Here is a 26,961-nt window from a genome sequence, read left to right as displayed (position 1 = left end):
AACATCCAGAAAGCATACTTCCCCCCCTGCCCTCCCCCGATACTTTTTCTGCCATGCTCTGTTTGGTATGGGGGATGACAGCCATCACACCTGCATGCTGGAATGCAGCTCTCATGGTATTTCCATCCGAAACTAAAGCAACAAAGTTATGAAAGCACAGGTTTAATATATGCTTCTAATGTGGAAAAAAATCACGGTGAACTGTCTGTAGTACGTTAACTTCTTTATATTTGATTTTAAGATCTTTTTTGTTACATTTCTTCCTCCTTTTCTTTTTTTTTTCCTACCTGTATGGCACATGCCCTCATTTAAGTCCCATGTGTAGCATGTCCCAGTGAATCATCCCCATGCAGTTCAGACCTGTGGCACAGGCTGCGTGATCTGAGCAAGGAATATGTCCTTAAGCTCTGCATACATTTTGAAAGCTATGAAAACCACCCTAAGAACAAATAAAATCAAAATCTGCCATTTAAAAGTCAGAGAAAGCAAGCTTAGAGAATAACAACTTCTTATGGTACAGTAGAGATTTTAAGGAGTATTGTACAACACTGTATAATCATCTGGCCAGCTATTCCACGGGGAAGTATTTTTCAAATGGCAGTTTTGGTTGTCTGTATAAGAAATAGACAATGAAACAGAAGTATTTCTAAGAAGGGCTTTGGACAATGTCTCCCTATGCCCAGTATATAGAGCAAACACAAATCTGCACTGAAACACAGTTAGGTTTAAATCGTGCGGGCACAACCCAACTTCTCTTAATCATTTGCGGAGAGGTGGTGATACACGCTGCTCCTGACAGTGACACTGTTTGCTAGTGACTATGACTAAATTCAAAATATCGTGGAATGAAGATTCTCTGGATAAGCTAACAGGATAAAAGCCTTAAGAAATTATATTTGCTTTGTTTTCTGGAGCTAAGGTCAAGCACGCTGAAGCTTCAGGGTTTTTTGAAAGGTGGAATTGGGCTAAACTCCCAACAGGAGAGAAACTGACAGATTTAGACATTTGTTTAGTAACTATGTAACAATGTATCAAAGCTAAGCTGTTGCAATTGTCTTTGATGTTTATTTCTACCACAGGAGATCAGGGGAAAAAAAATCATCTATCCAAGTACTCAAATTCAAAAACACAGTGAAACCTTCTGAACGCACAACTAGCAGGAATGGGGAAACATATTTTCCCCCTTTTGGATGCTCCATAAAAAAAGCTTAATTTATGTTTCTGTTAGAAAGCCAGTGGTATTTGCCTGTTCCCGCCCCCCCCAGTATATCACAGATAATACACAGCTGCTGGGTTTATGAGGAATTTGCAGTTGTAACTCAGCAGACAAATCCTTTGTTACAAATAGAGAACAAATAATGGGGATTTACAAGGCTGTAATTATACTGAGAGGGTTTATGCATGAGGATATATTAAAAGACTATACTATATGCAGAATATTTTTTTAAGAAAACCTCTAAGCATTATCCCCACTTACACTAAGGACCCTTTTATAATGTTACCATAAAAGGGACTTTAAATGCACGTCATTTAGGATGCCGTCAAGTCTCTGCCAAGCTCTCCTATGTAGGCTGAACTGTAGAATATACGTGTTTTACGGTTAGCAAATGATGACAAATGAGCAGAGCAAACTTTGAGCCCAAAGCAAAAACCACACTAAAGGTAGATGATGTTCTCCAGCAACCAGGCAAAGTATGCCAGCTGCTGCAGCGAAACGGGAGCAGAGACCAAAAGGTGATGCCCACAGTCCCCACCAGCTGATGCTGAGCAGCCACATGGCTGCACAAGAAGCGCAAGCTGAACAACTGCCCGATGAGCCCACTCTGGCTACCGATCAGGCCACTGCCATATGAACGACGATGCATCAGTTGAGTGATACACCACTGAGAACAAAGACCTTGTTTTTGCCTTTGCACTGGTCTGTCTGGTCAAGAAAGGCACCTCGACACACCGAAGTGGGATGCCCTGACCCATGGCAGATGCAGACAGTATTTTGGATCTCTTATTTCACCGGCAGCCTCCTGAGGACAGGCGCTCCCTATGCACCAGAGGCCTGTGGCTGGCTGCACGGCACTCGCCAGGGGATCCACCAGTTACAGCTGCATCTGAGGATGCTCTGAAGCGAACTGCCAGCCAGCTTGTCCCAAGACTAGGAAAACACAAAAGCAAAGATGACTTCAAGTATCCCACTCTGTGAATTAAAGAGGATGTTAGGTTTTACTTCAATGTATACCATGAACAGAACATTGCTGAGAAGTTATCTTACAATACGGTGCACATTCTTTCTTTAGTTATTGATGGCTACCACAGTTCCTGCCCTTGTTACAAGTCAGGAAGGATTTTACATCTCCTCACAATAAAACATTGAGCTGGGAATCACAGAGTCAAAAAATTTGGCACAAAGTTATCCTGAGATTATTTTGATCCTACTGGTTTATTATTCAACTAAAATGGGAGAACTGGACTGTTACTCAAGAAACTATAGTAAATAAAATGGGAATTACTTTCCCAAACCACTTCACTAAGATCAGTGATTCATTATCATAGTTTAAATTTTGGAGATAATTAATTATTGGTGGGCAGTAGCATGCAGAGTTATCTACTGGATTTTGAAGGTGACCTTTCAACACACTGAAACAGTTGCTAATGGTATATATGACAAAAAATACACTAGTTTATCATGAACTGCTTTGATGGAGACAGGCACTATAATTAGATAGTCAAGAGAAATCCAGATCCAATGCAACAGACATCAACATCACAAGTAGCATGTCTCCCATGTAGAACTTTTTTTTTTTTTTCATAGATTAATTATAATGTTTTGACTTCTGGCATGGATCCCTGAACCAAACAGGGGTGCAGGAAGACTGTGTAACAGGAACGTGCAGGGATAGACAAAGTGGCGTGAGGCACATGCAGCAAACCCATGGCACCAGGTGGCTGAGTGGTCCCGATTTGACAGGAGGAAGGAATGGGTAGCATCACCTCCACTATCCTTCCACATCAGCATCCAGCTAGTGGTGAAAGGAGATGCTTAAAGCCTGTTGGTAGAGGACAGGGGCAGAGGAGCAACCTGGAGAGAATATGGGAGAGATGCAGAGGTTTATAGTCTTCCAGCTTGATCACCCTGATGAGTGATTCCATGTCCATAGGCAATACTAGACACAAAATATCCTACTTTCTCCTTAATTTGTTCAGAAAAGGCTTTCATACTTGTTCTGCTTCCTGCTTATAAGGAAGGAATTCTCTTCTGCAAATGTATCAGAAGTACAATATGACAAAGCAACTGAGTATTGCAGCTAAACAACAATGGAGCAGAAAGCATTTTTCATTTTACAAACCAGAAGAGTTTTTCTTCCATATAGTATTTCAACATTGGTTGGGGTTTTTTTTTCTTTCAATCTATGACTTTCATATTTGGGATCAGTCATATGGACTATGTAATGGAAAAGCTCTATTACTTATCTGGATCATTATTTTATTTTGTTTTCCTGTGGTTCCAATTGTTCGTTGTTAATTAGATCCAGCCGTAACATCTCATTGTGCAAAAGGCATACTCTGTTTTAATCAAATCTTGGACAGCATTTTGGATGGCACCGTTAGCAACTTGGACAGAATAGTCTGTGGTTTCCTCACAGATGAAGAATCAAAATTATTAACTATGAACATGTCTTCCACTGAATGCTGACAATTATCAGGTTATTTTGATGAACATCTGCCTGTTTCATGGAACCATTTTAGATTTCCTTGTGTTTTTGTACCTGGTTTCTTCACTCAAAACTATACTGAAGTGTAAACCTGTCCCATAGGATGTACTCATGGTGAACTCCTAAATCATTTTTCAATTTCTTGTTTTATGCTATGCTGAAAGTGATGCTGTAAACACAAAAGCTGACTGTGCTAGTCTCATCTATTTGAAATCAGACCTTTTTATTTATGATGTTCAAATGATCTTCCCTGTTGTTTTAGCCGTGAAGAGAAATGGACAGTGTTTGGGAACAAAAATACCAACAAACTCCTGCTTAAGGACTGTCTTTGTAAATGTATTTTGGTGACAATGTACTGATTCAGATTATCCTCACAGGTATTTACTGATGACAAAAATCTAAAAAATGTCTCCTTGGCAGGAATAAACACAACACTGCTTCGTCCTATTGATACATAAATTGTCATGAAATAGCACTTTTGATATTGGTGCTGCCGTTTAGAGAATCCTTGCTAGGTTTTACATTTTGCTCTGTAAGATTACGCCACTCCTTTTATGTTAGGTCACCCAGCGACTGCTCCTTCCCCCGCTACAGCCCCAAGGAATCACAGACTCATAAACTGATGTTTGCTGTTGCCTAATCACCCGTCTGCAGCAGCTCCATCACCAACTAAAAGCAAAAATAGGGAAAGTAGCGCCGTTTAACACCTTTGTTGGTGACATGGACACTGGGATTGACTCCACCCTCAGCAGTCTGCCAACACCACCAAGCTGCGTGGTGTGGTCGACACACTGGAGAGAAGGAATGATATACAGAGGGACCTCGACAGGCTTGGGAGAGGGGCCCAAGAAAACCTCATGACATTCAACAGGGCCAAGTGCAAGGTCCTGCATGTGGGTCAGGGCAATCCCAAGCACAAATACAGGCTGGGCAGAGAATGGACTGAGGGCAGCCCTGAGGAGAAAGACTTGGAAGTGTTGGTTGACAAGGAGCTTTACATCACCTGGCAATGTGCGCTTGCAGCTCAGAAAGCCAACCGTACCCTGGGCCACATCAAAAGTAGTGTGGCCAGCAGGTTGAGGGAGGTGATTCTCCACCTTCACTCTCATGAATACCCTATCCGGGGTTTTTTCCATTCAACTCTGGGGGCCCCAGCAAAAGATGGATGTGTTGGGAGTGAGTCTAGAGAAGGGCCACGAAGATGGTGAGAGGGCTGGAGCACCTCTGCTATGGACACAGGCCGAGAGAGTTGTGGTTGCTCAGGCTGGAGAAGGGAAGGCTCTGGGGATACTTACTAGCAGCCTTCCAATACCTACAGGGGCCTACAAGAAAGCTGCAGAGGGAATCCTTGCAAGGGCATGTAGTGATAGCACAAGGGGTAATGGCTTTAAACTGAAAGAGGGTAGATTTAGATTAGATGTTAGGAAGAAATTCTCTACCGCAAGGGTGGGGAGGCACTGGAACAAGTTGCCCAGAGAAGCTGTGGATGCCCCATCCCTGGAAGTGTTCCAGGCCAGGCTGGATGGGGCTTTGAGCAACCTGGTCTGGTGGAAGGTGTCCCTGTCCACAGCAGGGCGGTTGGAACTAGGTGATCTTTAAGGTCCCTTCTAACCCAAACCATTCTACGAAATAGCCACTATAACAGTGTTATAAGGACCTTAAAGAGAAAATTACAAAGGATCCTATTATCCAGCTAGAATTGTCTAGAGTTTTGGAAACCTTGAACATAATAGCTTATAGCTATGCAACTACACTATCTGCCTGGTTGTAGTATACAAATTAGTAAAATCTAACACACTGTCTAGCCGTCAGTTATTACTGATTGCCTTCCCTTTGCAATACAGGCAATAATGCAACTAACTATCTTATATCATAAATTATAATATCATTGCATCACTTTGTATTATGTAATTACAGAGAGATGTGAAAATGTTTGCTTTTAATCTTCTGATTTTTTCAAATTATGAAAACCTTTCAATCACAGCCTGAAAGGAAATCCAATCAGCTCTATTTGCACATATGAGTGGTGATTTTGGATGCCTGGACATTTTGCTGACAAACTGAAATGTCTCTAATGGAACCTTTTTTCCAGTAAGAACTGAACACCATCTTTCAGATGTTTTAGGTTATGCACTCTAAGATGGCCTTATGCCAAAGCATGAGTCACTTTTGAAAATTTAAGACCCTGTATCTAGTATCAAAAACCAGCAAAATATAAATTTCTTAACCATTATCAGAGTAGGACCATAATTTGGAGAAAATGAAATGCCCATTTTGGTTAGTTTCTTTCATAAAACAAAATAAAACAAAACACCACAGCAAATATTTTCAACTGACAAGTTAAAAAAAAAATACAAAAAGAAACCAAACACACAGAGAAATAAGACTCTTTCTTAAATGGGGTCAAAAAAATTGTATTTTAGATTTCTCACATATTAAACAACTTCTGCCTGTATTTTGGGAAAAAAAAAAATCAAACTAGTGGTAACAAAAACTTGTCTAGTTTTTTGATGTGGTGCTGTTTGCCACATCAGCCCATTTCAAGAACAGTGCCTCTAGGAGTTTAAACCAAACATATCATATTTCTACCACTGAATAGAAATACTAAGGGTCAAAATCCCCAAAAATTTACTCAGAAAAACTATCATAAGTAGCAGTTTGCCCACACAAGGCTTGAAGAATTGACATTTCAAAGCCTCTTAAATTCAGCTTTGCCCTCGGTTTATGTACAATTGCTTCTGCTGCCCAGCACAAAACCCTGCCCTCATATGAAAAGATACTGAAAAGCAGAGACTGGTGGGACAGCAGCCTGCTTCCTTGTCACACAACTTTTATGTTCATAATTCCTAGCAAGTTCTGTGAAGTGACTGACAGACTTTTGGAGAAAAAAAAATAAATTCAATGTAGCAGAAATTTTGTTGGTTTAATGCTACAGCACAGAAGACAGCAGCTCTGCATGCCAGCACAGCAGGAAAAACACTCAACTGGTTTTAATAGACAAGCCTTTAGTGCAACTAGTATAATCTGCAGTAGCATTTCCCCCTATCTATTATGTATGCCAAAAGCTAAACTTTTGCTTTTATACAGTATCTTGCCTATCTCCAACACATTACCTTACCAGCTTTCTCTCCATTTTTGAGGTATTTTAGTAGCAAAAGAGGGGGGACTTATCAGATTCTTGAGATTCCTTCTAGAACTCCTGTTTTCTTCTGTTCTGTGTTTATGTTGCCACAGAGACATAAATTCAGACATGTTTCAATAGGAACTGTTATTTGTTTAGATAGCATAGCTCATATTCTACGTCAAACAACCTCTCTGAGTGTAGAAAGTAATTTAAAAGGTAAAGAAAACTCCAAGGAACTCCACAAAGAAAAGCTGGGATTTCAAAAATCAAGGATAGTCAATCCATTTTACCGGTGTCATTCCCCAACACCTCTTTTTCTAAATTTCAGGAAAAAAGTGAAAGAGCAAGGAAATGGGTAGCTAGAGAAATCACCATTTTTGTAAGCCAGGTGTCATAAAGCATTTGTGCTACCTTAGCGGCAGCAATTACCCTGGAATAGATTTTCAAAATGGCATTCAGCAGCAGACTTACAGGGATGAGGAACTGCCCGCAGAAACAGAAAAACAGATGATGACAGATCTGCTCTGGTAAAACATCAGTTTGTAACTCCAAGATACTTAACAGGTAATTCCTTCCCAATCTTCCTGTCCATCCATCTACTGTTATCCGCCTCAGTGCTGCCATTGGGTAAAGCTGGTATCTTAATCCTAACCCTTTGAAGATAGCCAGCTCCAACAGACTGACCCGTTTTTAAACATATTTTCATAGACAAATAAAGCCCTCTAACTGCCAACAAGTCTGCACATTTAGGATTCAGTACTCAAAGTAGCGAGTGATTAAAATCTAGTGATTTTTCAAGAGAAGTTCATAAGGACTATAAATACAGCACGTAGCATCAAAAAGCCTCATCAGCCAGACATCTGAGTACCAGAAGAAGATGCAAGGCATAAAAGCAATCAAGCCTTCAAAAACAACATACCAAATTGATTATGCAACACTGGAAGAATGAGTATTACAGGAGACACTTTACTTTTTCTACATGTCAAACATGTTTATGATCTCTCTTAAAAGACCTATCTTGCATTACCCTGATAGTAACAGATAGTTCATGTCACACCTGCCTTGCTACACTGTGTATCCCACAATAAACAATGCTGCCTGCCTCAGACAGAATGTCCCTTCCAGGTACATATCACCTCCCTAAAGGGTACAAAAATGTCCTACCCTGACACTTTCAGAGCCAAGATCATGAGCAGGAAACTCTGACTTTCCCGATCTCAGCCATGAGCATACAGCACGTAAGCACAGGCAGCACCGCAGAGCTTGCCCCGCTACCTATGGGTGCACGACAGACGCTGACCACTTGACCAGCTCTGCAGACTGTGATGCAGCCTGGAAACCTGCATCTCTCAAGGAAGAAGAGCTGCACATTTGCTGATCCATGCTGCTGACACTACCAGACGCATCTGACAGAAAGCTGCCTCCATGTGACACCAGCAGCAGTCACCGTGCCAGCTCACTGAGCACCCCGGGGTGGCTCATGAAGGCAGTACCGATGCCCAACTCTCCTCTGACACTAAACCCTCCCGCAGACAGAGCAGACCACACAAGTGTGCCTGCAAGCTCCCCAACGACAGGATCGGAAGACAGTTTGGAAAAGCATCACACAAGGAGGATGGAAATCCATGAGACTACTAACAAACTCACTCAGAAACCTGATGATGCTCATGCAGGGCGCAGTGGCTGGAATTTCAAATATAAGATATACCATCCACCCTAACCAGATCATGCTCCCTGTCCTCCACTGAGGTTTTGTACCGGCACTCAGAAGACTGCCTGTGCCCACTGGCTGGAGAGGAGTGCAAAAGCAGCAAGAGACTGTGCTCTGCCCTTTTTCAGAAAATAGATGCAAAATTAGACAAGCAATGGGAAAAAACAACCTTAAGCTGCCTCAGTGCCAAGGCTGGGGGTGGGGACAGTGCAGGGAGGAAGGGCTATATTTCCATTTTACTTTCTTTGGGTTTGCTTTCTCCTTTTATTTCAGACAGGTATCAAGCTAGTAAGGCTGAGAGCAATCTCCTGTTTACCCGGCAGACCCCAGCTGTGGGTAAGTTCCTCACACCATGACAGCACTACTAACATTTTTCCATCTAATTACTTTTGCCCAGTTTTCTATTCTCCGGGTCAAAAAGCAAGGAAGAGCTTCAAACACTTAATGGGGATACCTCCTTCTAAAAAGAATCATCCAGAAAAACTGCAATTCAGCATTAATAAAGGCTCATGTCTTTTCTACAGAGTCTTTCTGCATCCTGCAAGCAGAGGAGTTTTTCATTTAGCAGGCAGCAGAAAGGGAAGGGCTTCCATCAGGTGATTTTGAAATTCTTGGTCAAAGGTTAACTTGGTTTTTAACTTCAAAGTACAGAAAATCTTGGAGGCTGCAAGAATAAAGGGGTAAGGGCTGCCCTGAAAGTAAAACTTCAGAGGGATGAAACCAGGTGACAAAGGCACATAAAGCTGCCTCCTGTACTACACCTTTCCTCACTCTTGGTTTCACAGATAGAACCTAAGAAGTGAAAAGGCAAAGTCCATTCTAAAAAGTTTTTAAAATAATCAGATTTTTCCAGCTGGCAGCACCAAAGGAGGAAAGGCAGCTTCACTAATTAAGATCTGAACTTCTGCTTTGACTTCAGTTTTTTGTGATGTTACTAGATATTTAAAAATATGGTACTCATTCATTGCAGGGTGCAGCACCCGCGGGGCAGTGAGTAATGGTTTTACTCTTGTTTCAGTACTGGCAGCAGCATGTTGGACTGGAAAATGAACCTCTATTTCCTATCTATTTTTATAATCAGTTTATCTATCATCTGCTTAATTCCTACCCCCATATGCACAATAGAAACAAACATCTAAGAGTCAGTACTACGCTGAAATACATTCACAACGCTGCCATTGATTCAGACAGCTAACTGATGACACTGACTTGTAACCGAGGACAACGTTTGGCCCCAAACAGTACATCTGTAGTCTATATGAAAAATTCATGAGCTAAATCTTTTCACTTCTTTTATAAATAGAAGACAAAACAAGAGAGTCATCACTTAGGGAATGATTCAAAACCTAAAGCTAGGATAACGTTCTAAGGAAAGCAACTGGTAATAGAGACAAAGTGTATTTTCTCCTCCTAACAGAAAAAGGATGGGATTAAGTTATTTTATGCCCTTTTTTTGCTTTCCTTAATTGACAAAGTATAAAATACCAACCAAACGTAGCAGTAAGTTATCAGACACAGAACAGAAATCCGTATTATTATATGCCTGGCTGTATTTTGCTGCAGCCCTGAAGGCATACATGTTACTGAGTTCTGGTTTATTTGCAAGCTTTCCTGCTTCTCTAAACACAAACATCATTTTTGGTATTTCATAACTAGCTCCACATTATGAGGTGATATTAGCAGTGGAGGTGACAGCTGGCAGGAACTTTTGAATCGAAGGTTCTCTTTCTAACTGATACACACAAAGCTCTGTACTAGCTCTTACAAGATGCACTGTTTACTGAAGATGATTACCCATGAGTAAATAATGACTCATGATATCCTTAAAAAAGCAAACACACAGAGTTAAAGAATAATTTCTAACACGGGTAAACAGACAGCACTGAAAATTGAATCACTTACGTGCATTTTTCCTAATAAAGTGTTAAGAACTAGACAGGCTATAGAAAATAGTCCATAATTAGATAAAAATATGTTAGAAGATCTTGGAAAGACTGTATCGCTTTTCATATAACTGTAAAGCACCATTTATAGACATAGAAACGGGTAAATGCAGTCTTAAATATATGCAGGAACAAATGGGATTTTTATTTGGATGACACAACACAAACACCACGGTTATTTTGTCATTCTTGATGGTTTACTACACTACCTTTGTAAACAATGCAGACCATTGAAACGCTACATATTGGCAATTAGGCAGGAAAGCAGTACTGCAAATCTAACACTGTAATTACAACATGCAAGTAAACGGCTCATTTTTACTATACGTTATCGGACGACCTCCTAGCACTTCGAGAATTTACTCTTGGGGAATTCATCTCCTGACAATCATTGACAGTGGTGAAATACTCTCCCCTTCATTACTGCTGCTTCTATATGCATCTGATTTCTAATGCTACCTCATACCTTCCTAAGTTCACCATTAGGCTCCAAAAGACCCTCTAGGGAGTATGCTGGCAGAATAAAGATTACAAAAAGTAAGCTTATATCCTGTCCATTCAAAACACCTTTCATCTTGAAGGACTTTGCCTACAACAGTCTGCTGCCAGCCATTCCGCACTGCCTCTCCAGGCACCTAGTGAAACTCACAAGTAAAATTAAATGGAAGCTAGTGACCCTTGTGACATCTCAGCAACTAAGAGTGGTGGCTCTGGAGTGACAGCAAGAGTTAAAGACCATAAACATACTCTACTGTAACTGTGCCGTTTCCTATAACCTTCTAAAATGTTTACTTGTAAGGACTAAAGCAGAACAACCTGGACTCTAAAAAAAAAAAAAATACAACATTGAAGGACAATAAGGAATTATATGGAGACAGAAAAAAACATGGACATAACCTGCTTTCTTTGTGAACACCGCTGTATTAGAAAAAGACCCTGATTGAAAGCTGAAATGGATGCTGTCCAAATGTTAGGACTAAAGCTCTTTACTTGACATACTACATTCTGAAATTAAGGAAGCCAGGATATATTTGAAAATATAATGATGATTGAATAGTCACACCTTGGAAAGCTGGGAAAAGGAGTGAAGTTTTACCATGACACTGCCATTCAAGGCTGGGTACGGCCACCATATTTTGGGGAGTGCTGTCCAGCTGGGGTACCACCAAGCAACTAGGGAAACATACACCAAACCTGATAAAGCTCTAACTTGGAGACAGGGGTGCTTTTTCCCCTTTCTTCCTTGTGTACTTCTCCTAGCATATTGGTCTTGAAATGTAATCTCTTGTGCTTTGACCAACCTACAACCTCCATAGAGCTATTCACAGCTCAGTTTTTTGAGACTATGTCACTTTAAATCACAAGTTTCTAAAAAGTTGTCATGACATTTTAAATAGCATTTTTTTAGAGAAGAACCCGATAGCTAGTGAGATGGCCAGCCACAGAATGGATCACACAACCTGTCCTACAAGTTTCTTAAATTACAGACACTTACACTTCTGAAGCAGGGTTACATGTAACCTGCAATCCTACAAAGTAATCCTCATTTTTTGGCTGACTGATGAGTTAAGATCACTGAAAAGGCACTGAGTAGCTTTAGCTGCCCATGATCACAATAGAGAAGACGACACTTCTTCCTCAACAACCCACAAAACTTAAAACACTACCATAAAGAAAAGGAAAAGGAAGAAAAGATGAGAGCAACTGGAGAATTTAAAAACCCCTTTAGGGCACTTTAACTGCCAGTCTGAAGCTTAAAGGGAAAATGAAATAAAATCTAAAATGTCACATGGCACTTACAAGACTATATATGCCTGCATTAGGCAAATACAACAGAATCCTGTTTCTGCTTTATTTTGTTTTATATTATTGAGAATGTTTAATTAAGTAAAAATATACCACTAAGAATAGGAAATACTTCAACATTAATATTTTCCTTTTTTCTTTTCATGATACAAATATTCCATATTCTCAATGTTGTTATACTAGAGTTAAATTAGGTCAAAGGCATTATTTAGCGTTCAAAACCAGAACATGTCACAACTATCAAAAATGATCATACAAGAGGGGCCTTCAGTAGCTGCCTGTCGCCCATTCTACCAGAGCTGTATCGTTCCATGTTACACAGCTGCTGATGCTTTACACAGCTTAAGATTCCTGTCAATCACTTCCAAGGTGATAACACCATCACACACAGACCAAAGTCTTAGACCCATCCCTTCTAATAAGTAGGTCCCTTTGTTAAAAAATCACTTTCATTTTTTACATCTACCTTTTACAACTACTTTCAGACAATTCAGAGACATCTCACCAACAAGCATACACAGACACTTTGCAGTCTTTGCTAATATAATTTTCCTTTTACTCCCTCTATTATTTTTCCAACTCTTCCCTGAATTCTCTTCTGTTTAATCTCTTCTGTTTAGAAAAAAATATAAATAACGAGGGCTACACAAAAGGGAATGCAGTGTTCCAGGACTGGGCTTATGTGAGCCATAGGAAAGCGGTACAAAGCTGAGAAGAGCTGGGGTTGCTGTGGCATGATGTCATGACCTCTCTTTACAGCCAATTATACCACCAATGCAACAGTGTTCTTACATGACCCTGTATCTTTTAATTTTTTTCTCTCTTTTTTTATTATTACTGTGCCTGTCTTTGCTTTACTTATTCTAGATACTTCCTCCAGTTTGCTAACGGTCTAACCAAACATGTATTTCTCCTACACGTCCAAGTAGAAGACCCAATTTTACTGTCAACACAGCCAGATCAAAGCAGCTAACCGGTTTTGGAAACATCAATGCCAACACCCTAATAATGTCCCAATTTCTTATGTTAACCAATGCCATAAAATTATTCTTGATTACCAACGGGTAATACAGCAGAAACATAACTTGAAGATACATGTTGACAGAAAATTAAGTTTATTGATTCAAAAATATAATGCGTTTACTACCAGATATTCAGCTACTGATCTGCAAAATGTTCAAAAGATACAAAAATATGTGCTATGCTGCACATCCAGAGAAGTACAGGCTCATAATTCAGTAGGTTTTGTTATATTTGTTCCATTACATAATGTTGATTAGAAGACATTAGCTTGGATTAAAAAAGGAAGGGCATTAATTGCTTTAAATATTAATACCATTGGCTAACTGACATATAAAGGTATAAAGACTCATACTGAGCTTTCACAGACTTTCACCAAGCTTTTCATAAAGATATCAGTAAACAAGAAATACAACAAAATTAACTAACGAGATTCCACATTACATCAGGAAAACAACCCCAAGTGATATCACAAAAGTCTGAAGAACAAACAAGAACATGGTATAAATTTAATCCCTAAATCAAGATACTATGCTTGCCACATATATAGATGCAGATGGCTGGGTATACTGATCACAAATCTAGTACTGTACACAAAATTATTTCCATAATGTTAAAAACACACTGTAAGCAGATCATTTTGCTCACACAACTACTGAACTTTGGAAAACAGTAAGCCTGTATCACCAACCTTTATTTTTGCCTTTCTCATTTCTCTGGCAGTAATAACCACTGAAGGCAATCTCGTATCAAGTTTCGTTTTGGAGTCCTGACCCCTGATGTCAAACATTGCATGAAGATGTGTATTTATTAAACACACGTAATGTTGACTGAATTTCAGAAATCATTGTTGGGATCATAACTTTTTCTTTCTGGCATATCACTTCTGGGTACTGCTCCTTAAGGTCATAATCTGCCTTTGACATTCACCAAGACTTCTTCACATGGAAATGAGACAGTAACTCCACCCCTTTGATGTTATTAAAAAGGTCACTCACTCACTACTAGGAACATTATTGAAGAAAACACATCCAAGCAAATTAACAGCAAAGTATCACAAAGACTGCTGGCATCTGCTAGCTATAACCTAGTTGCTCAGATTTGCTATGTTGGCCCCAGTATATAAAAGGAGTAACACCAGACCTAATTTTTTCTGACTTGTACGTCATCCAGCCAAAAATACAAAAAACATGCAACAAACATGAATCCCCAAAGATTATCCTCAATACAGATAAACTCAGCAAAAGTAAGTATTTAAACTGTAACTTCTGATCTGCCCATCTGCTTTCCCCACTTAGCCCTGCTCTCCAGATGGGAAAACAGGTGAGGTCTTGAATTACTCATATGTCGCTCTGTAGTTTTGCCCACACCCTTCCTCCTGTTACACCATCATCTAAGCATTGTGAAATTTGGATCTCCTAACAGAGATTGCAGCTCTTAACCTCCACAGAGCCACAGGTAAAGCTCAGTCCTATTCTATCCTGCGCCTTGCAACATCTGCCAGGCTGAATCTGTCCAATTCTTGCTGCCTACTGCTCTTTCTGGACTTAAATACTTACTCTCTTAAAGAAGAAAAAAATGACATTGAGGTTTCCACAATCCTAATTTGCAAATTGTTTCAAGCTCTTTTAGATAAGATTACTTTCCAAAGCAAACGGTAATACTATATTACTTTCACTTCCCAAACACAGACTGGCTTACGACCGTGCAGGGCACACAACACATTGGTTTCTTTCAGCTGCCTGTGTTCACAAACAGTTTTCACTGACTTCAGGAGATCTTTGCAGAAGTACGGGATGTTCCACTCATCCAAAGCTATTTAAAGGAGCATGACCTAAAGCAATATATTGACAAGATTAGGCATGGTGTACCAGGAAGCACCCTTAGAAACAAAACATTAAAATAAAATAATCAAGACTGTAGATTTGATCTTGTAGATCGGGACTTATAAATGGTAAAGGTCTGCCTTTAAATATCTTTATTGCACCATCAATTAATGCAGCTGCAGACTTATAATATCAAAATGGACTACGGCTACATCTACACGGACATGTTTCGAAGAGACTGAGCTCAAGTTATAACTTGGCTTGCAGCTGAACTTCACAAAAGGGAGTCCAAGCTTTTTGTCTTACTGCATGTTATGCTTGTCCAGACAGCGAGCAATATCCTGTCAGCAATTCACTTCCCCTTTGCCTTCCATCTCCAAGGTAAACTGCTGACAAGCCTTCCTGCTAGTCCTTGTAAGCTGAGGAAATAAAATACGTAACAAATATTGAGAAATAGAAAGTTTTTATCAAAAAAAGGCAACCTGCAGTGTTGCCGCACAACATGGGTTAAACAGATGGGCATGTATATTATGGGCATGAATCTTCAGCTGCAATTTGTGGATGAGCTCGAACTGCAACTAAAGGTAAGATGATGTCTGGTACATGCCTTGGCTGCCAGCCAGCGTCCACATTGGTCCCCACAGGGCTGCCCCATGAGTAGGTGTAGTAGTAATGGGAGCGGGAAGACAGTCTGCTTGAGTTCAGGTTTTGTGGCTGCAATTCCACCACTTCATTGCTTTCAGAACTTGGGTTGCCTGCTGGAGAGACACATAACCCAAGAAAGAGACCTCCAAAAAAGTTCTGGGAGCCAAACTGTGCAGCAAAGGTCAAGGGAGAGGGGAGGGCAAGGGTCCATAGAGTAGTCTGCTTATGTAAATTTGGCTTTTTACACTTATTTCCTATGAGCGAAGCATGATCAGAAAATGACTCCTGAACAACGGCCAAGTCCTGGCTACATTTAATGCCCATGTGACTCTTTCTATGGGATCAAAGGCAAAGATCCTGAACATTGGCCCCTTATGTGCCAAGGTGAGAGCACGAGTTCTGGTTGAAGTTTTAAGTAAGCTCACAACTTCAGTGTGTGCATGGAAAATGCATTTCGGGCACTTTTTGAAGTTACACAGCAGCTTAAGTTGTTTGTGTAGACCAAAGTAGTAAGATTTGCTCTCTGTTATTTTGGTATGAATTCATAGTGTATTTATTGAATCCCCTGAATTTCTTAAGGCCAAGCCTGGCAGACCAGCTTATTTTTAAAGCATGCTCTACATTTCCCATTAAATGACTCTGTCTTAAATTATTTTTTCCTTCACTCATCTCTAACCAAGGGAGCTGCAATTCCCCATATCATTCTGCCCATCTCCATCTCAAAATGAGTTTTTTCAGAAAGTTTCAGTCACAGAATGGCTGAGGCTGGAAGGTACGTCTGGAGACTACTAGTCCACTCTCCTGCTCAAGCAGGGTCACCTGGAGCAGGTTGCCCAGCACTGTCCACCTAGGTTTTTAAGATCTCCAAAGGATGAAGACACCACAACCTCTCTAGGCAATGCATGCCAGAGTTCAGCCAGTCAAAACGGTCCTGCTATTTCTGCAGAAGTAGTCAAAGGAAATGTTTCTTCTCTATGCAAAATTTTAGACTCATTTTCTTTCATCTACTTGAGTTCTCCTACTCCTTGGAAGAGAACCTGTAATTTGGCAAGCAAGGCCCTTATGACAAGATTTAATCCTGCTGTCTCTGTGAAAATCTAGTCAGAAAGGGAAAATGGGGGAGAGCGACTTGCCCAAGTTTATTTGTGCTCCACAAAATTTTTTATAGCATTTGGAAAAATTACATTTCATTTAGATTCTTGAGTTTACCAGCTATCAGGTATTTCAGAAGACCTGAAGACAACTGAAAACAGAAGAAAACAATATATATATACATATATACACACATATATATGTTTCTCCATATATATATAGCTCCATGCCAGGAAACAGGCTCTGTAAAGAATGCAGTGCAGAGCCTGAAGACCAGAGGTATGGTGCTGGCTGCAGAAACACGTGTGGCCAGGTCTGCCCTCTCCCCCAGGAGAGCCCAGTGAGCCCACAGAAGTTCAGCCCCTTGCCAGCCAGCCGTCCACAGTGACTGCCCCTTGTGCCTTAGACTGCAGTCTGGCAACCCGAGATGGACGGGGGCAAGGGAGCAGAGGCTGAGGGAGAACAATTGCCTGACACACCAACCCTTGGACTGGGGCAGTTTGGGGAAGGCCTGCTTGTCCCTCCTCTTCCAGTCATCAGACCAGAACCATGACCCAGACCGGCTGGCAAGTCTCCATCTACTCCACGTCCTCTGGTTTGGAGCTATGAAAGCTGCTCACCAACAGATGCCAACAAGAGTACTCCCAAAGCCTGGCTGCTGGGCACTAACCCCTTCTGTCTCTCATGAAGAAAGCAAAAGAAGAGCATGACAATGAAGGACTTAGTATTAAGCAGGTGGGGGGGGAAATGCTGAAATACGCCACAACCAGAGCTGACAGGTTCGACCATAACCAGGCTGGATGATAAACGGTGAACACCAACAGCACTCGGAGCTGCGCCACAAAAGGAGGGCTGAAGGCGAACACCTGTAGGCCCACACAAGGAATGGGCAACCTGCCCTAATGAGAAAGTAAGGCAGAGGAGAGGAGATGGGAAGAGCAGGAGATAAGGAAGCACCTTAGTCTAGCTGTCCCCCTCCCATGTATCCCATGCCACAGCAAGCCACCTTATCCCCATCGCTGCAGGTAGGACAGAGAGACCAGGAGGGCTGGCTCAGGGAGCAGCTCTGCAGAGAAGGTATGACCAGAGCCCTCCCTCACTCGGGAATTAGGGAATCCAGCACTTCCCTGCCCCAGGCCACACCATTCCCACCCACGCCTAACCTCCTAGCAGAGAAAGCACTTCTACCTTTGCAAAACCAAAGGGTGTCTCGACACGAGGCCTTTTGAAGCGATCACAGCAGAAGGTCTTTCTGCCTCGCAGAATGCACTCCCACCATCCACCAGCTGGAAAGGCGCGGCCAAAATGGCTGCAAGCACATTCCCTGCATCCTACTAGGAGAGTAACAGTGGGCGAGATTCATCTTCCGTGGGCAGAGGATGCAAGCAAAAGGGCTTCCCAGGAGGCCTGACTACCAGAGCAGTCTCTGGGCAGAGGATGAAAGCAAAAGGGCTTCCCAGGAGGCCTGACTACCAGAGCAGTCTCTGGGTTCTCCTAGAGTTCAATGGAAATGAAGACAGCTGTCATCAAGATGGTATCTTGTGCAGCAGCCTACTTGGTAAGAAAGAAGGCTTCATACTTTCGGAGGCCATCACCGTTTTCACCAAAGTCTCACAGCACATGCCCTTGGTCCCACACATACACAGCAGAACTGCCAAGTACGGGGGCAAGGGAGGGAGATGCCAAAAGGCAGTAGGCCTGGGGACAAAATAAAACCCAACGACAACAACGAACCCAACACTCAGTAACACAGAAAGATGAGAAGGCAAAAGCATAGGGCCTGGTCAACACAATGGCAAGCAGGACTCCTGACCTCTCCCTCCTGGTGGCAAGACCCTGTCAGAGAGAACCAGGAAGCAGACAACTCCAAGGACAGTGCAACCCACTCTACCAACAACAGAAGCATGGCAGCTGCCTTCAACATCTGCCAGATTCGGCAACCAGCAGGACGTCCTATGGTGAAATGAGCTTGAAGATGCCATCTCCATGCATAGAACTCTTAAAGGAAAGAAAATGCCTCTAGCATCCCTGTCCTATTCCTGGCAAAGGAAAAAAAAAGTCAAGTATCTGAGGCAGGGGACTTTGGGGTGAGGGGCATGACAGGGAGAGAGCTTAACTGTTTACAATAGTTGAATGCTAAGATGGATAATTCAGGTAAAATACCTTCATGGTGCAGAGCTAACTGATTTTCAACTCAAAATTCACAATAACTAGCGACAAATTACTGTTACCTGTGTACAATTTATAGGCAAGGACCACATGCTCCCCGTATTCTATGTAACCAACTGAATTCCCTGTGACCTGATGTTCAGAGGTTTCATAGTTTCAAGTACAGTTAAGAGGAACTGTAATTTTCAAACACAGCTATGACTATACACAGCTAAGCACCCTGAAAAGCATAGCAGTACCACCCGTGGACTCCAAACCTTTGTTTATCTGCATATATGCAAAGATACCCAAATTAAGGCTGCATAATCAACCTTAATTCTGGTATTTCTTTTCCTTAGTACTTGACATTATAACCTTAATAATCAGCAATTTAAGTAGCTGAACAGTTGATCCAAGCCCTCTGGCCAACCAAGCTGTTTGATTCTGATCACACAGACCACTTCAACAACCAAATCACTTCAGTAAGTCACATCAGTGAAACAGGCACAACATGAAATACACGTGATTCAACACTGCACAGAAGTACTCTGTGTTCCAGAAATAATTTTCTCTGTATTTGTAGAAAGAAAATTATACTTTAGTATTGAATGGAAGTAATTATTTTGCTTCAAAAATGAAATTTGTCATGAATATTTTATAGGCCAATACTCTTTTAATGCATATGTGCATGGGCATGTATATTCTGGATTTACACGGATACAAGTCTGTACAGAATCCCTCCTTGTTTATCTAGCTGGATAATGTGTTTCACCTTATCTTTTTTAGAAGAATAAACGCAATATGGAAAGTAAAGTCAGACACCTAACTTAAAAAATGAAGGCTCAAGATAAACCCTTCCATTTCCTAAAGCCATGAACAAAGCTATTCTAAGCCTTATACAGAAGTGCAACAGCTCCTAACTGCACTTTGAAACACCTTGCACACAAACACACCCTATTTTTTAAAAAGGCATTTGAAATATTAAAAAAAAAAACCCAACCAACAAACCAAAACAAAAGAGTTGGGGATAAGCCATGGAAAAAAAAAAATATTTCAACACAAAACTAGATAGAAAACAGATGGTATAATGTCACATGAAGGCAATCCTACCTGTCAAAGAGTTCCAAGGAGACAGGCAAATGGACCAGAAATTACAAGATTGTGCTAAAGGCCAGAGGAAGAAAACAATGCTAAAGAAGAAAGATCTTCACTTTATTAGTGCCCATTCTTTCTATAGTTAGGAAACCAAGAAGCAGTAGAGCAGCACTCCATACCTGCTTGGCTTGGACAGCCTGTACTGTAGGTACTGTGACAAGTAGATGTAAAGGTCTGCAAATCCATGAAGCATGAGAAAGGAAAAGGCCCAGAGTTCAACAACATTGTAAAGATGTAGATAATGAGAGCAAACACAACACATGACTCAAGGAAGCTGACTTGCAAAGGTGATGAAAACAGCTGTTCTTACCCACAGAAGTGTATTTTTCTTGTGAATATTTTAAAAATGGTTCATCCATATGTGTGTCACTAAGATATCCGTTACTAAGCAATTGTCCAATGATCCAACTACTTATGTAGTTGACAAGTACTTCTAATTTTCTTCAAAGAGCTCCTTTATTTTCCTACACCACAGTTGTTGCAAAGCACATCCTACAGTCAAGCAACGTTGTTGCTTAGAATAGGCAAAAATATTCAGCAGGTGAGCAGAATTAATGATCTCCTATCCAAGACAAAAAAGTATGCATTGTATATGCATGCATACAAGCAATTTGGTTCTACATGTACCAACTTCACTCCTTCCTCATCCAGCTAAGGCAAGACTTACATTTTGACTTTAAATTCACTTGAAGAGACATTGATCTTGCCCTGTTTTCTACCTTACTATTAGGCAGCTTGACAATCAGTCCCTTTATTTCTTCCAATGGAAAACAGTACCCTAATTTATTGGGTTAGGTTCACCAGAGGACACAGAACAGTTCTGTAATCTAGAATGATCACACTGCTTTCATGCGTATAATCTAATTACAACATAAAGAGTATTTGTCGCTTCAGTTCATCAGTAAAAATTATTACAATTCTGTATATTTAAGACACTTGAGGATACATAGTAATATTTTTTAAACTGTAGTTTATTCCATTATTCTTTGACTAATTTATTGGTTTAAGTTTCACAGGACCTTTAATTTCTAATAAGCTACAACAGGTCAGAGTAAAATGAGAATTTTTACGACCACAAGCATTCAGAATTGAATACACTATTTAATTTTTGTATTTCAAAAAGGCATTTTATTCACTTACAATTTCATCCTGTCTAGTTGCAGGCTGTTACATGCACTTTGGCAGTGTGACCATAAACTGAAAAGATTAACAACAGAACCAACTTTTCCAACTGATCTTTTTTACTTGCACTGCCTCCCTAACAGAACCATGTTTAAAGTAAAGAAGTTGTGATGAGTAATGGGAACAATCTCATTCACGTGTTGTGAATTAAATGAGAGAAACAATTTAGGCAAGATTCAATTACTTTATTCAAAATGTCCTCTTGGACCACATACAACTGATGAAATAACAGAGAATTGAAGAATCACAGAATGGTTTGGGTTGGAAGGGACCCTAAAGATCATCTAGTTCCAACTCCAATGAAATATAATTCTTTAATCTTTACACAGAAATTAGGTTTATTCGTAGTCTGCCCTTGATTTTCATAACAAAGGTTCTCATAACACATGCATTGCTTGTTTAGTTATCCCTGTAAAATATGTAAAATCGTAGCTCATCCCTGAGAAGACAGTATTTCTCCACTGCACAATGACTAGTTTAAAAAGCATCAGCAGCAGTACTGCCACGCTAATGGCCACATGAATTATTCTGCTAACTTCTTTGATAGGATAAATTAATCCAAGCAGACCCCCAGACTAACATACCCATACAGCATTTTCCAGTACAGACTTCCTCAGCCACTCAGAGGCCTTTCCTCAGTTAAGCAGACAGAAGAAGAGTACTTTCATGACTTAGCAGAATTCTGCTGTCCTAAACCTGAAAAGCTACTAAAAGGCATGTATTTATTTATTTGGTTTTTTATTTGAATGGGGCCGTGCAGGAGAGAATCTAGGACTGCATATATAGCCATTTCTGAAATTTGGAAAGCAGGGAACAAAAACAAACTGTGGAAATATAAAGAAAAACTTTCCTAATCAGACCTCTGACTCTGGCTGACAGAAAACTCACAGATTGAGATCCCGACCATGCTCTCTAGAAACCCATGGCATAGAAGTGCTGCCTCGTTCCCTGCAGGTAGGTGGACAGTGCCCCAGCAGTATCACTTCCCTTCCTTCAGATGCCAGATTCTCATGTGCTTTGGGAATCCAACATGCAAAAGGACAAGACAGAATAAGTACGCAGCTCTGCATTGCTACCCTGCATCCTGCAGTACAGCTCTGCCCTCTGCCACAACAGCCACCTCCTATTAAAGAGCAAATCAGTTTGGCTGGATTAGCCACGAGCACCAAGTCCTAGAAGGAAATCCAAGACACGAGGGCTCACAGAAATTGTGCTACCATCCTTCTCGTGCTTTCCCTCATCTCAGGCTCTTTATCTGGGCTTCCTTAATATGCATGCCTCTTCTGCCTTCTTCAACTTTTAGTAATAAGCAAACCCCAAATCAGTAAACCAGAATATGACAGAGGAGAGATAATGAGCTCCAGAATTTCCTTTTCCAAGGAGCCAAAATTCCTGGTCTCACCCTTCCGGTAGCAAATGAGATTCTTGCTGGAGGATGTCCTGCCTCAAATCAGTTGGGTTTTTTGAGGTTTCATCTCTTGATTCCCTTCCAAATAGAATCGAATTTCAAGACAGGCTACACTAGACAAACTCTGACAAACTTCAATGATTTAGATTTAGCAATCCTTCTCCTCCCTACTTTTCTCTTGGCTGGGTTTTTAAATATAGCCAAGAGGAAAAATCTTGCTCATCACCAATAACAGGGAAGCCAGGAGAGGTTTTATGCCTACCACAGGTATGTATTACTCTGCAAGCTTCTTTATGGAACACCATTATCTGTTATCACTAACAACTTTCTCCCCTTCACCCTTTAAAAAAAAAAAAAACACACACACCAAAAATGCCCCACCAAACAACTGTATATCAAACATGTTAATTACAATATGCATATCACAGAAAGCATGTCTTAGGACTTTACATGTCCCACTACTGCAAACTCTTTGAAAAAAGACCTGAAGACAGGTGTTGGCAGGGTAAGCAGCCTTCAGCAGAAGCATATTCACTTTTTCCCAAATCCCCCAAATCCCTCACATGATGGGAAATGATCAGATAATAAAATCAATGCTGTAGCATATAAGAGAGTGAACAAAAACACCACCACCACCTTCTAGTCAGCCAAAGAACATTCCCACACAGGAGAAGGAGACAGCACAATAAATTTGACTTTACATAACGACTTGGATATGCAAAGAATTTCAAAAGCACTGAACAATTTGGAGTAGCCATGATGTAGTCAACACTAACTCATACACAACTTGATCCAAACCCACTAAAAATCAATGGGAGATTTTCCATCAACTCTAACAAGACTCTGGTTTGAGCCCTCTCAGCTGTGAGCATCCAAGTCCGCACAGTCACAAGCTGATGCAAGCCACAGCTAAATCCTCTCTCTTCCAACATGGAACCATAGGACATTTAAATTTCCTCGGGTCCATGCAGCAGCAGTACCCTCAGTTTCACAACTGGTACGTCAGGACTAGATTATTCCATCATTAGCAAGTAACAATGGAACACACCAGCTCATCCAAAGGTCACCAATTCAAGCAAACTGAAGAAAGGCTGAAATTAATTTAAGGGTCCTGGGGACTAATATGAAGGGTGATTTTGAGCCAGTCAGTAGAAAAGACACACAAAAAAAAAAAAGTCTTGCGAGGAAGGAAGTAGGCATATCCAGTTTCACAAAACTTGTACTGTTACTGTGCCTTAAACAGCTGTTCTGTGAGAAAATGAAGAGCTGTACTTTCCAGTGACTTAGTGTAGCTTCTTCACTTTTAAAAAGGCTATATATTTAAATAGTTATATTCTTTACAGTCCAAAGTAAGGGAGAGAACTCAAGCCTCTCACTGTATGGCAACACTGCTAACTAATGCAATTGCATAATGATAAAGCCTCCTGAAAATTACCTTGTTACTACGGAAATTTCTTATAAAGAGCAAACCCTTTGCTCTGTATTTTTTTTTTTTCCTCTCAAATGTTTATTCAGAAGTTGGAGCTGGGAAAACAGGAACCAGAAAATCTAGTAAATTGTCTCAACACAGAAGTAGTACTGAACTGTAAAAGGAAAGCAAACCATTTTATAAAAAGATCCACAGTCTATCAATTATGCAAACATGTATTTACGACAGACTAAGTTTTGTAAATAAAACCTAAATATATTACTATAACTAGCAGATGGCTCAGTTCAAATGTATGAATTCTGCGTTAAGTTAAAATAATAAAAGGCAGACTGTATACTGGAGAGAGAGAGAGGCTCGTTCGCCCTCCCGAGCCGGTATGTATCACAGCGGTTTTAACCTGCGTTTCTCCTCCCAGCGCCTGGATCACGGGCGGTAACTGGGGATCACGGACCCCCGGCGCTCCCGCCGCTCAGCGAACAGGTGCGATCGCCCCCACCAGCAAACGGCCTCTAAAGGCTGACAAGTTCCCCTCTGCCTTTCCACTCATATGCTGCCTGATCAATCCACCCACCGCAGCTTCCAAGCCTTCCTCTTCTATATTTAGTTAACAATTAACACATTTGGCTTTTTAACTTCACGGATTTCTGTTGTTGTTGCTTTAGAAAGTCAAATAAAACTTCAATGGATAAACTCTTCACGGGGAAATACCGCCTGCGCTGCAAACATAAATAAATAAGGAAACGCCGGCGGACGCGCATGCCGCCGCCCCCCCCGCCCCGCGGCCCCGCCGCCCCCCGCGGTGATGCATGCCGGCGGGTCGCGGCTCCCCGCCCGCCCGCCCCGCGCCGCCGCTCGCCCCCCGCCGCCCCCGGATGCTGCGGGCGGCGCCCCGACGGGCCGGCCGAGCCCTCTCTCGGCGGCGTTTGCGCGCCGCTGCCGCCGCTCTCCCCGCCGGTGACGGCTAAATATAGCAAGCGGCCGGGCGGCGCGGCTCGCCTCCCCCGCGCCCGCCCCGCACCGCCCCCCCTCCCCGGGACGGGGGAACGGCCCCGACGCGGGGCAGCGCGGCGCGCCCCGGGACGCCAACCTGCGGAGCCGGCACCCCCTGCCCGCCGCCCGCCCACGCCTGCGGCCGGGGTGCGCTGCCCCCCCCCTCCGCGCCCGGCGGGAGCCCCGGTGACCTACCGGCGGCGCGCAGCGTCCCGCCCGCCCCGCGCCCCTCGCCGGGCACGGCGCGGTGCCTCTCGCCGCGTCCCTCCCGCCAGCCGCCGTCTGGCTGCGGACGTGACCTGGATTCCCCCCGCCTGCGCCGCCGCCTCCCGCGGGGCCGCGCACACGCCGCGCTGCGCCCCCCCGGCCCCGCCCGCCCCGCCGCCGCCGCCGCCGCCGCCGCTCACCTCCGGCCGCCGCGACCCGCCTCGCCTCGCCTGGTCTCGCCTCCTCACGGCCCCGAGCGACGCGCGGCGGAGCGGAGCGCGCGCAGCGCAGCGTTACGCAACGCGCCCCGCGGCCCCTCCGCGCCGCGCCGCGGTGAGGGTCGCCGGGAGGCGGGCGCGGGGCGGAGGGAAACCGCGGCGGAGCCGGAGCCGCCCCCGGTGGCCACTTGTAGCGCCGCTGGGGCTGGCGCCCGCAGGCGGCCGGGATCCCCGGGGCTGCGCCGTGGCCCCGCGGGCGGGCGGCGCCCGGGCAGGGCGGGCCCCGGGGCGCCGCCGAGTCACCCCTTCCCCGCAGGGGCTCGGGCGGGCGGCCAGGTGCGGGGCCGCCGCTGCGGGGGGAGCCGCCGCGCTCCTCTGCCGCGGGAATTGAAACCCCGCGGCGGTGACGCCGCAAGACGCGGCCGTGGGTCGCCCTGACAGAGGGGCGCGGGCCGTGGTCGGGGGCTGGAGGCAGCGGCCCCGCTGACAGCTCCGCCGCAGGCACGGAGCCCGTGCCTCAGCCCCTGGGAGCGGGCACCCAGGCCGGCCGCGGCTTTGCGCAAACACACAGTCAAAGGGCTTTTTGATTGCAGCTTCTGCGTCCGGCCGCGCCGTCCCGGTTATTTACCCGCCCGCCTTGCCCAGATGGGCTTTGACAGGCGCGCTGCGAGGCCTCCGCCGCCGGGGCGCGGGCAGCCCGGGGGGCGCGGGCTGGAGGTCCCGGCCCGGCAGCGGTGCCCAGCGGTGCCCGGCCCCTTGGCCCCGCACCTCGGTGTGGGGAAGCTGCCCCGCCGCGGGGCCGGGCGGAGGCCGGTGGGCAGGCCCCGGACCCGCAGACCGCCGACCCCTGCGGGGGCCGGGCCGTAAGCAGCCGGGCCGTAAGCAGCGGGCCCGTAAGCAGTGGGCCGTAAGCAGCCGGGCCGTAAGCAGCGGGCCGTAAGCAGCCGGGCCGTAAGCAGTGGGCCGTAAGCAGCCGGGCTGTAAGCAAGCAGTGCGCCCGCGCCAACAGCGGGACGGAGGCCGGTGGGCCTCTGGCCTGCAAACCTGGGGGAAACTGAGTCCCAGGAAGACGGCCCCGCACCTCGGCCCTGGGCAAGTGCTGCCCCTTGCTCCTAGCCAGGCAGGCGGCTCTGGGAGGCCGGTCGTTGCCCGGCCTTCAGTCACGCTCGGGAAGATGTGCCGGGAAAAGGATGACAGTACATCCCCGCCACCCATCTCTAATTCATGAGGCAGGGAAAGCGAGGAAGGAGAGTCTCATTAACAGCTCTCAGCTTCAGCGAGCAACATGGCGTCTGAAGTAACAGGCGTGAAAGCAATAGCTACTTGAAAGAATCAGATTGGTTTGTTTTT

The 26,961-nt window shown here is 43.6% G+C and overlaps 1 protein-coding gene across 2 annotated transcripts in view; it reads right to left on the bottom strand.

The window, feature by feature from the left end:
- Nucleotides 1–25,834, bottom strand: part of THRB (thyroid hormone receptor beta) — a 161,173-nt gene extending 135,339 nt beyond the window's left edge. For both annotated transcript variants that reach the window (XM_040589805.1, XM_040589806.1), the window contains exon 1: nt 25,594–25,834. The gene's annotated coding sequence lies outside the window, so the exon portion shown is untranslated. The remainder of the gene's footprint in view (nt 1–25,593) is intronic.
- Between the last annotated feature and the right edge of the window lie 1,127 nt (nt 25,835–26,961).

The sequence above is a fragment of the Falco naumanni genome, chromosome 4 (genome assembly GCF_017639655.2).
Source record: "Falco naumanni isolate bFalNau1 chromosome 4, bFalNau1.pat, whole genome shotgun sequence".
Taxonomy (NCBI): Eukaryota; Metazoa; Chordata; class Aves; order Falconiformes; family Falconidae; genus Falco; species Falco naumanni.
The sequence above is the reverse complement of the archived record's forward strand: the minus strand, read 5'-3'. Positions and strand labels throughout refer to the sequence as shown.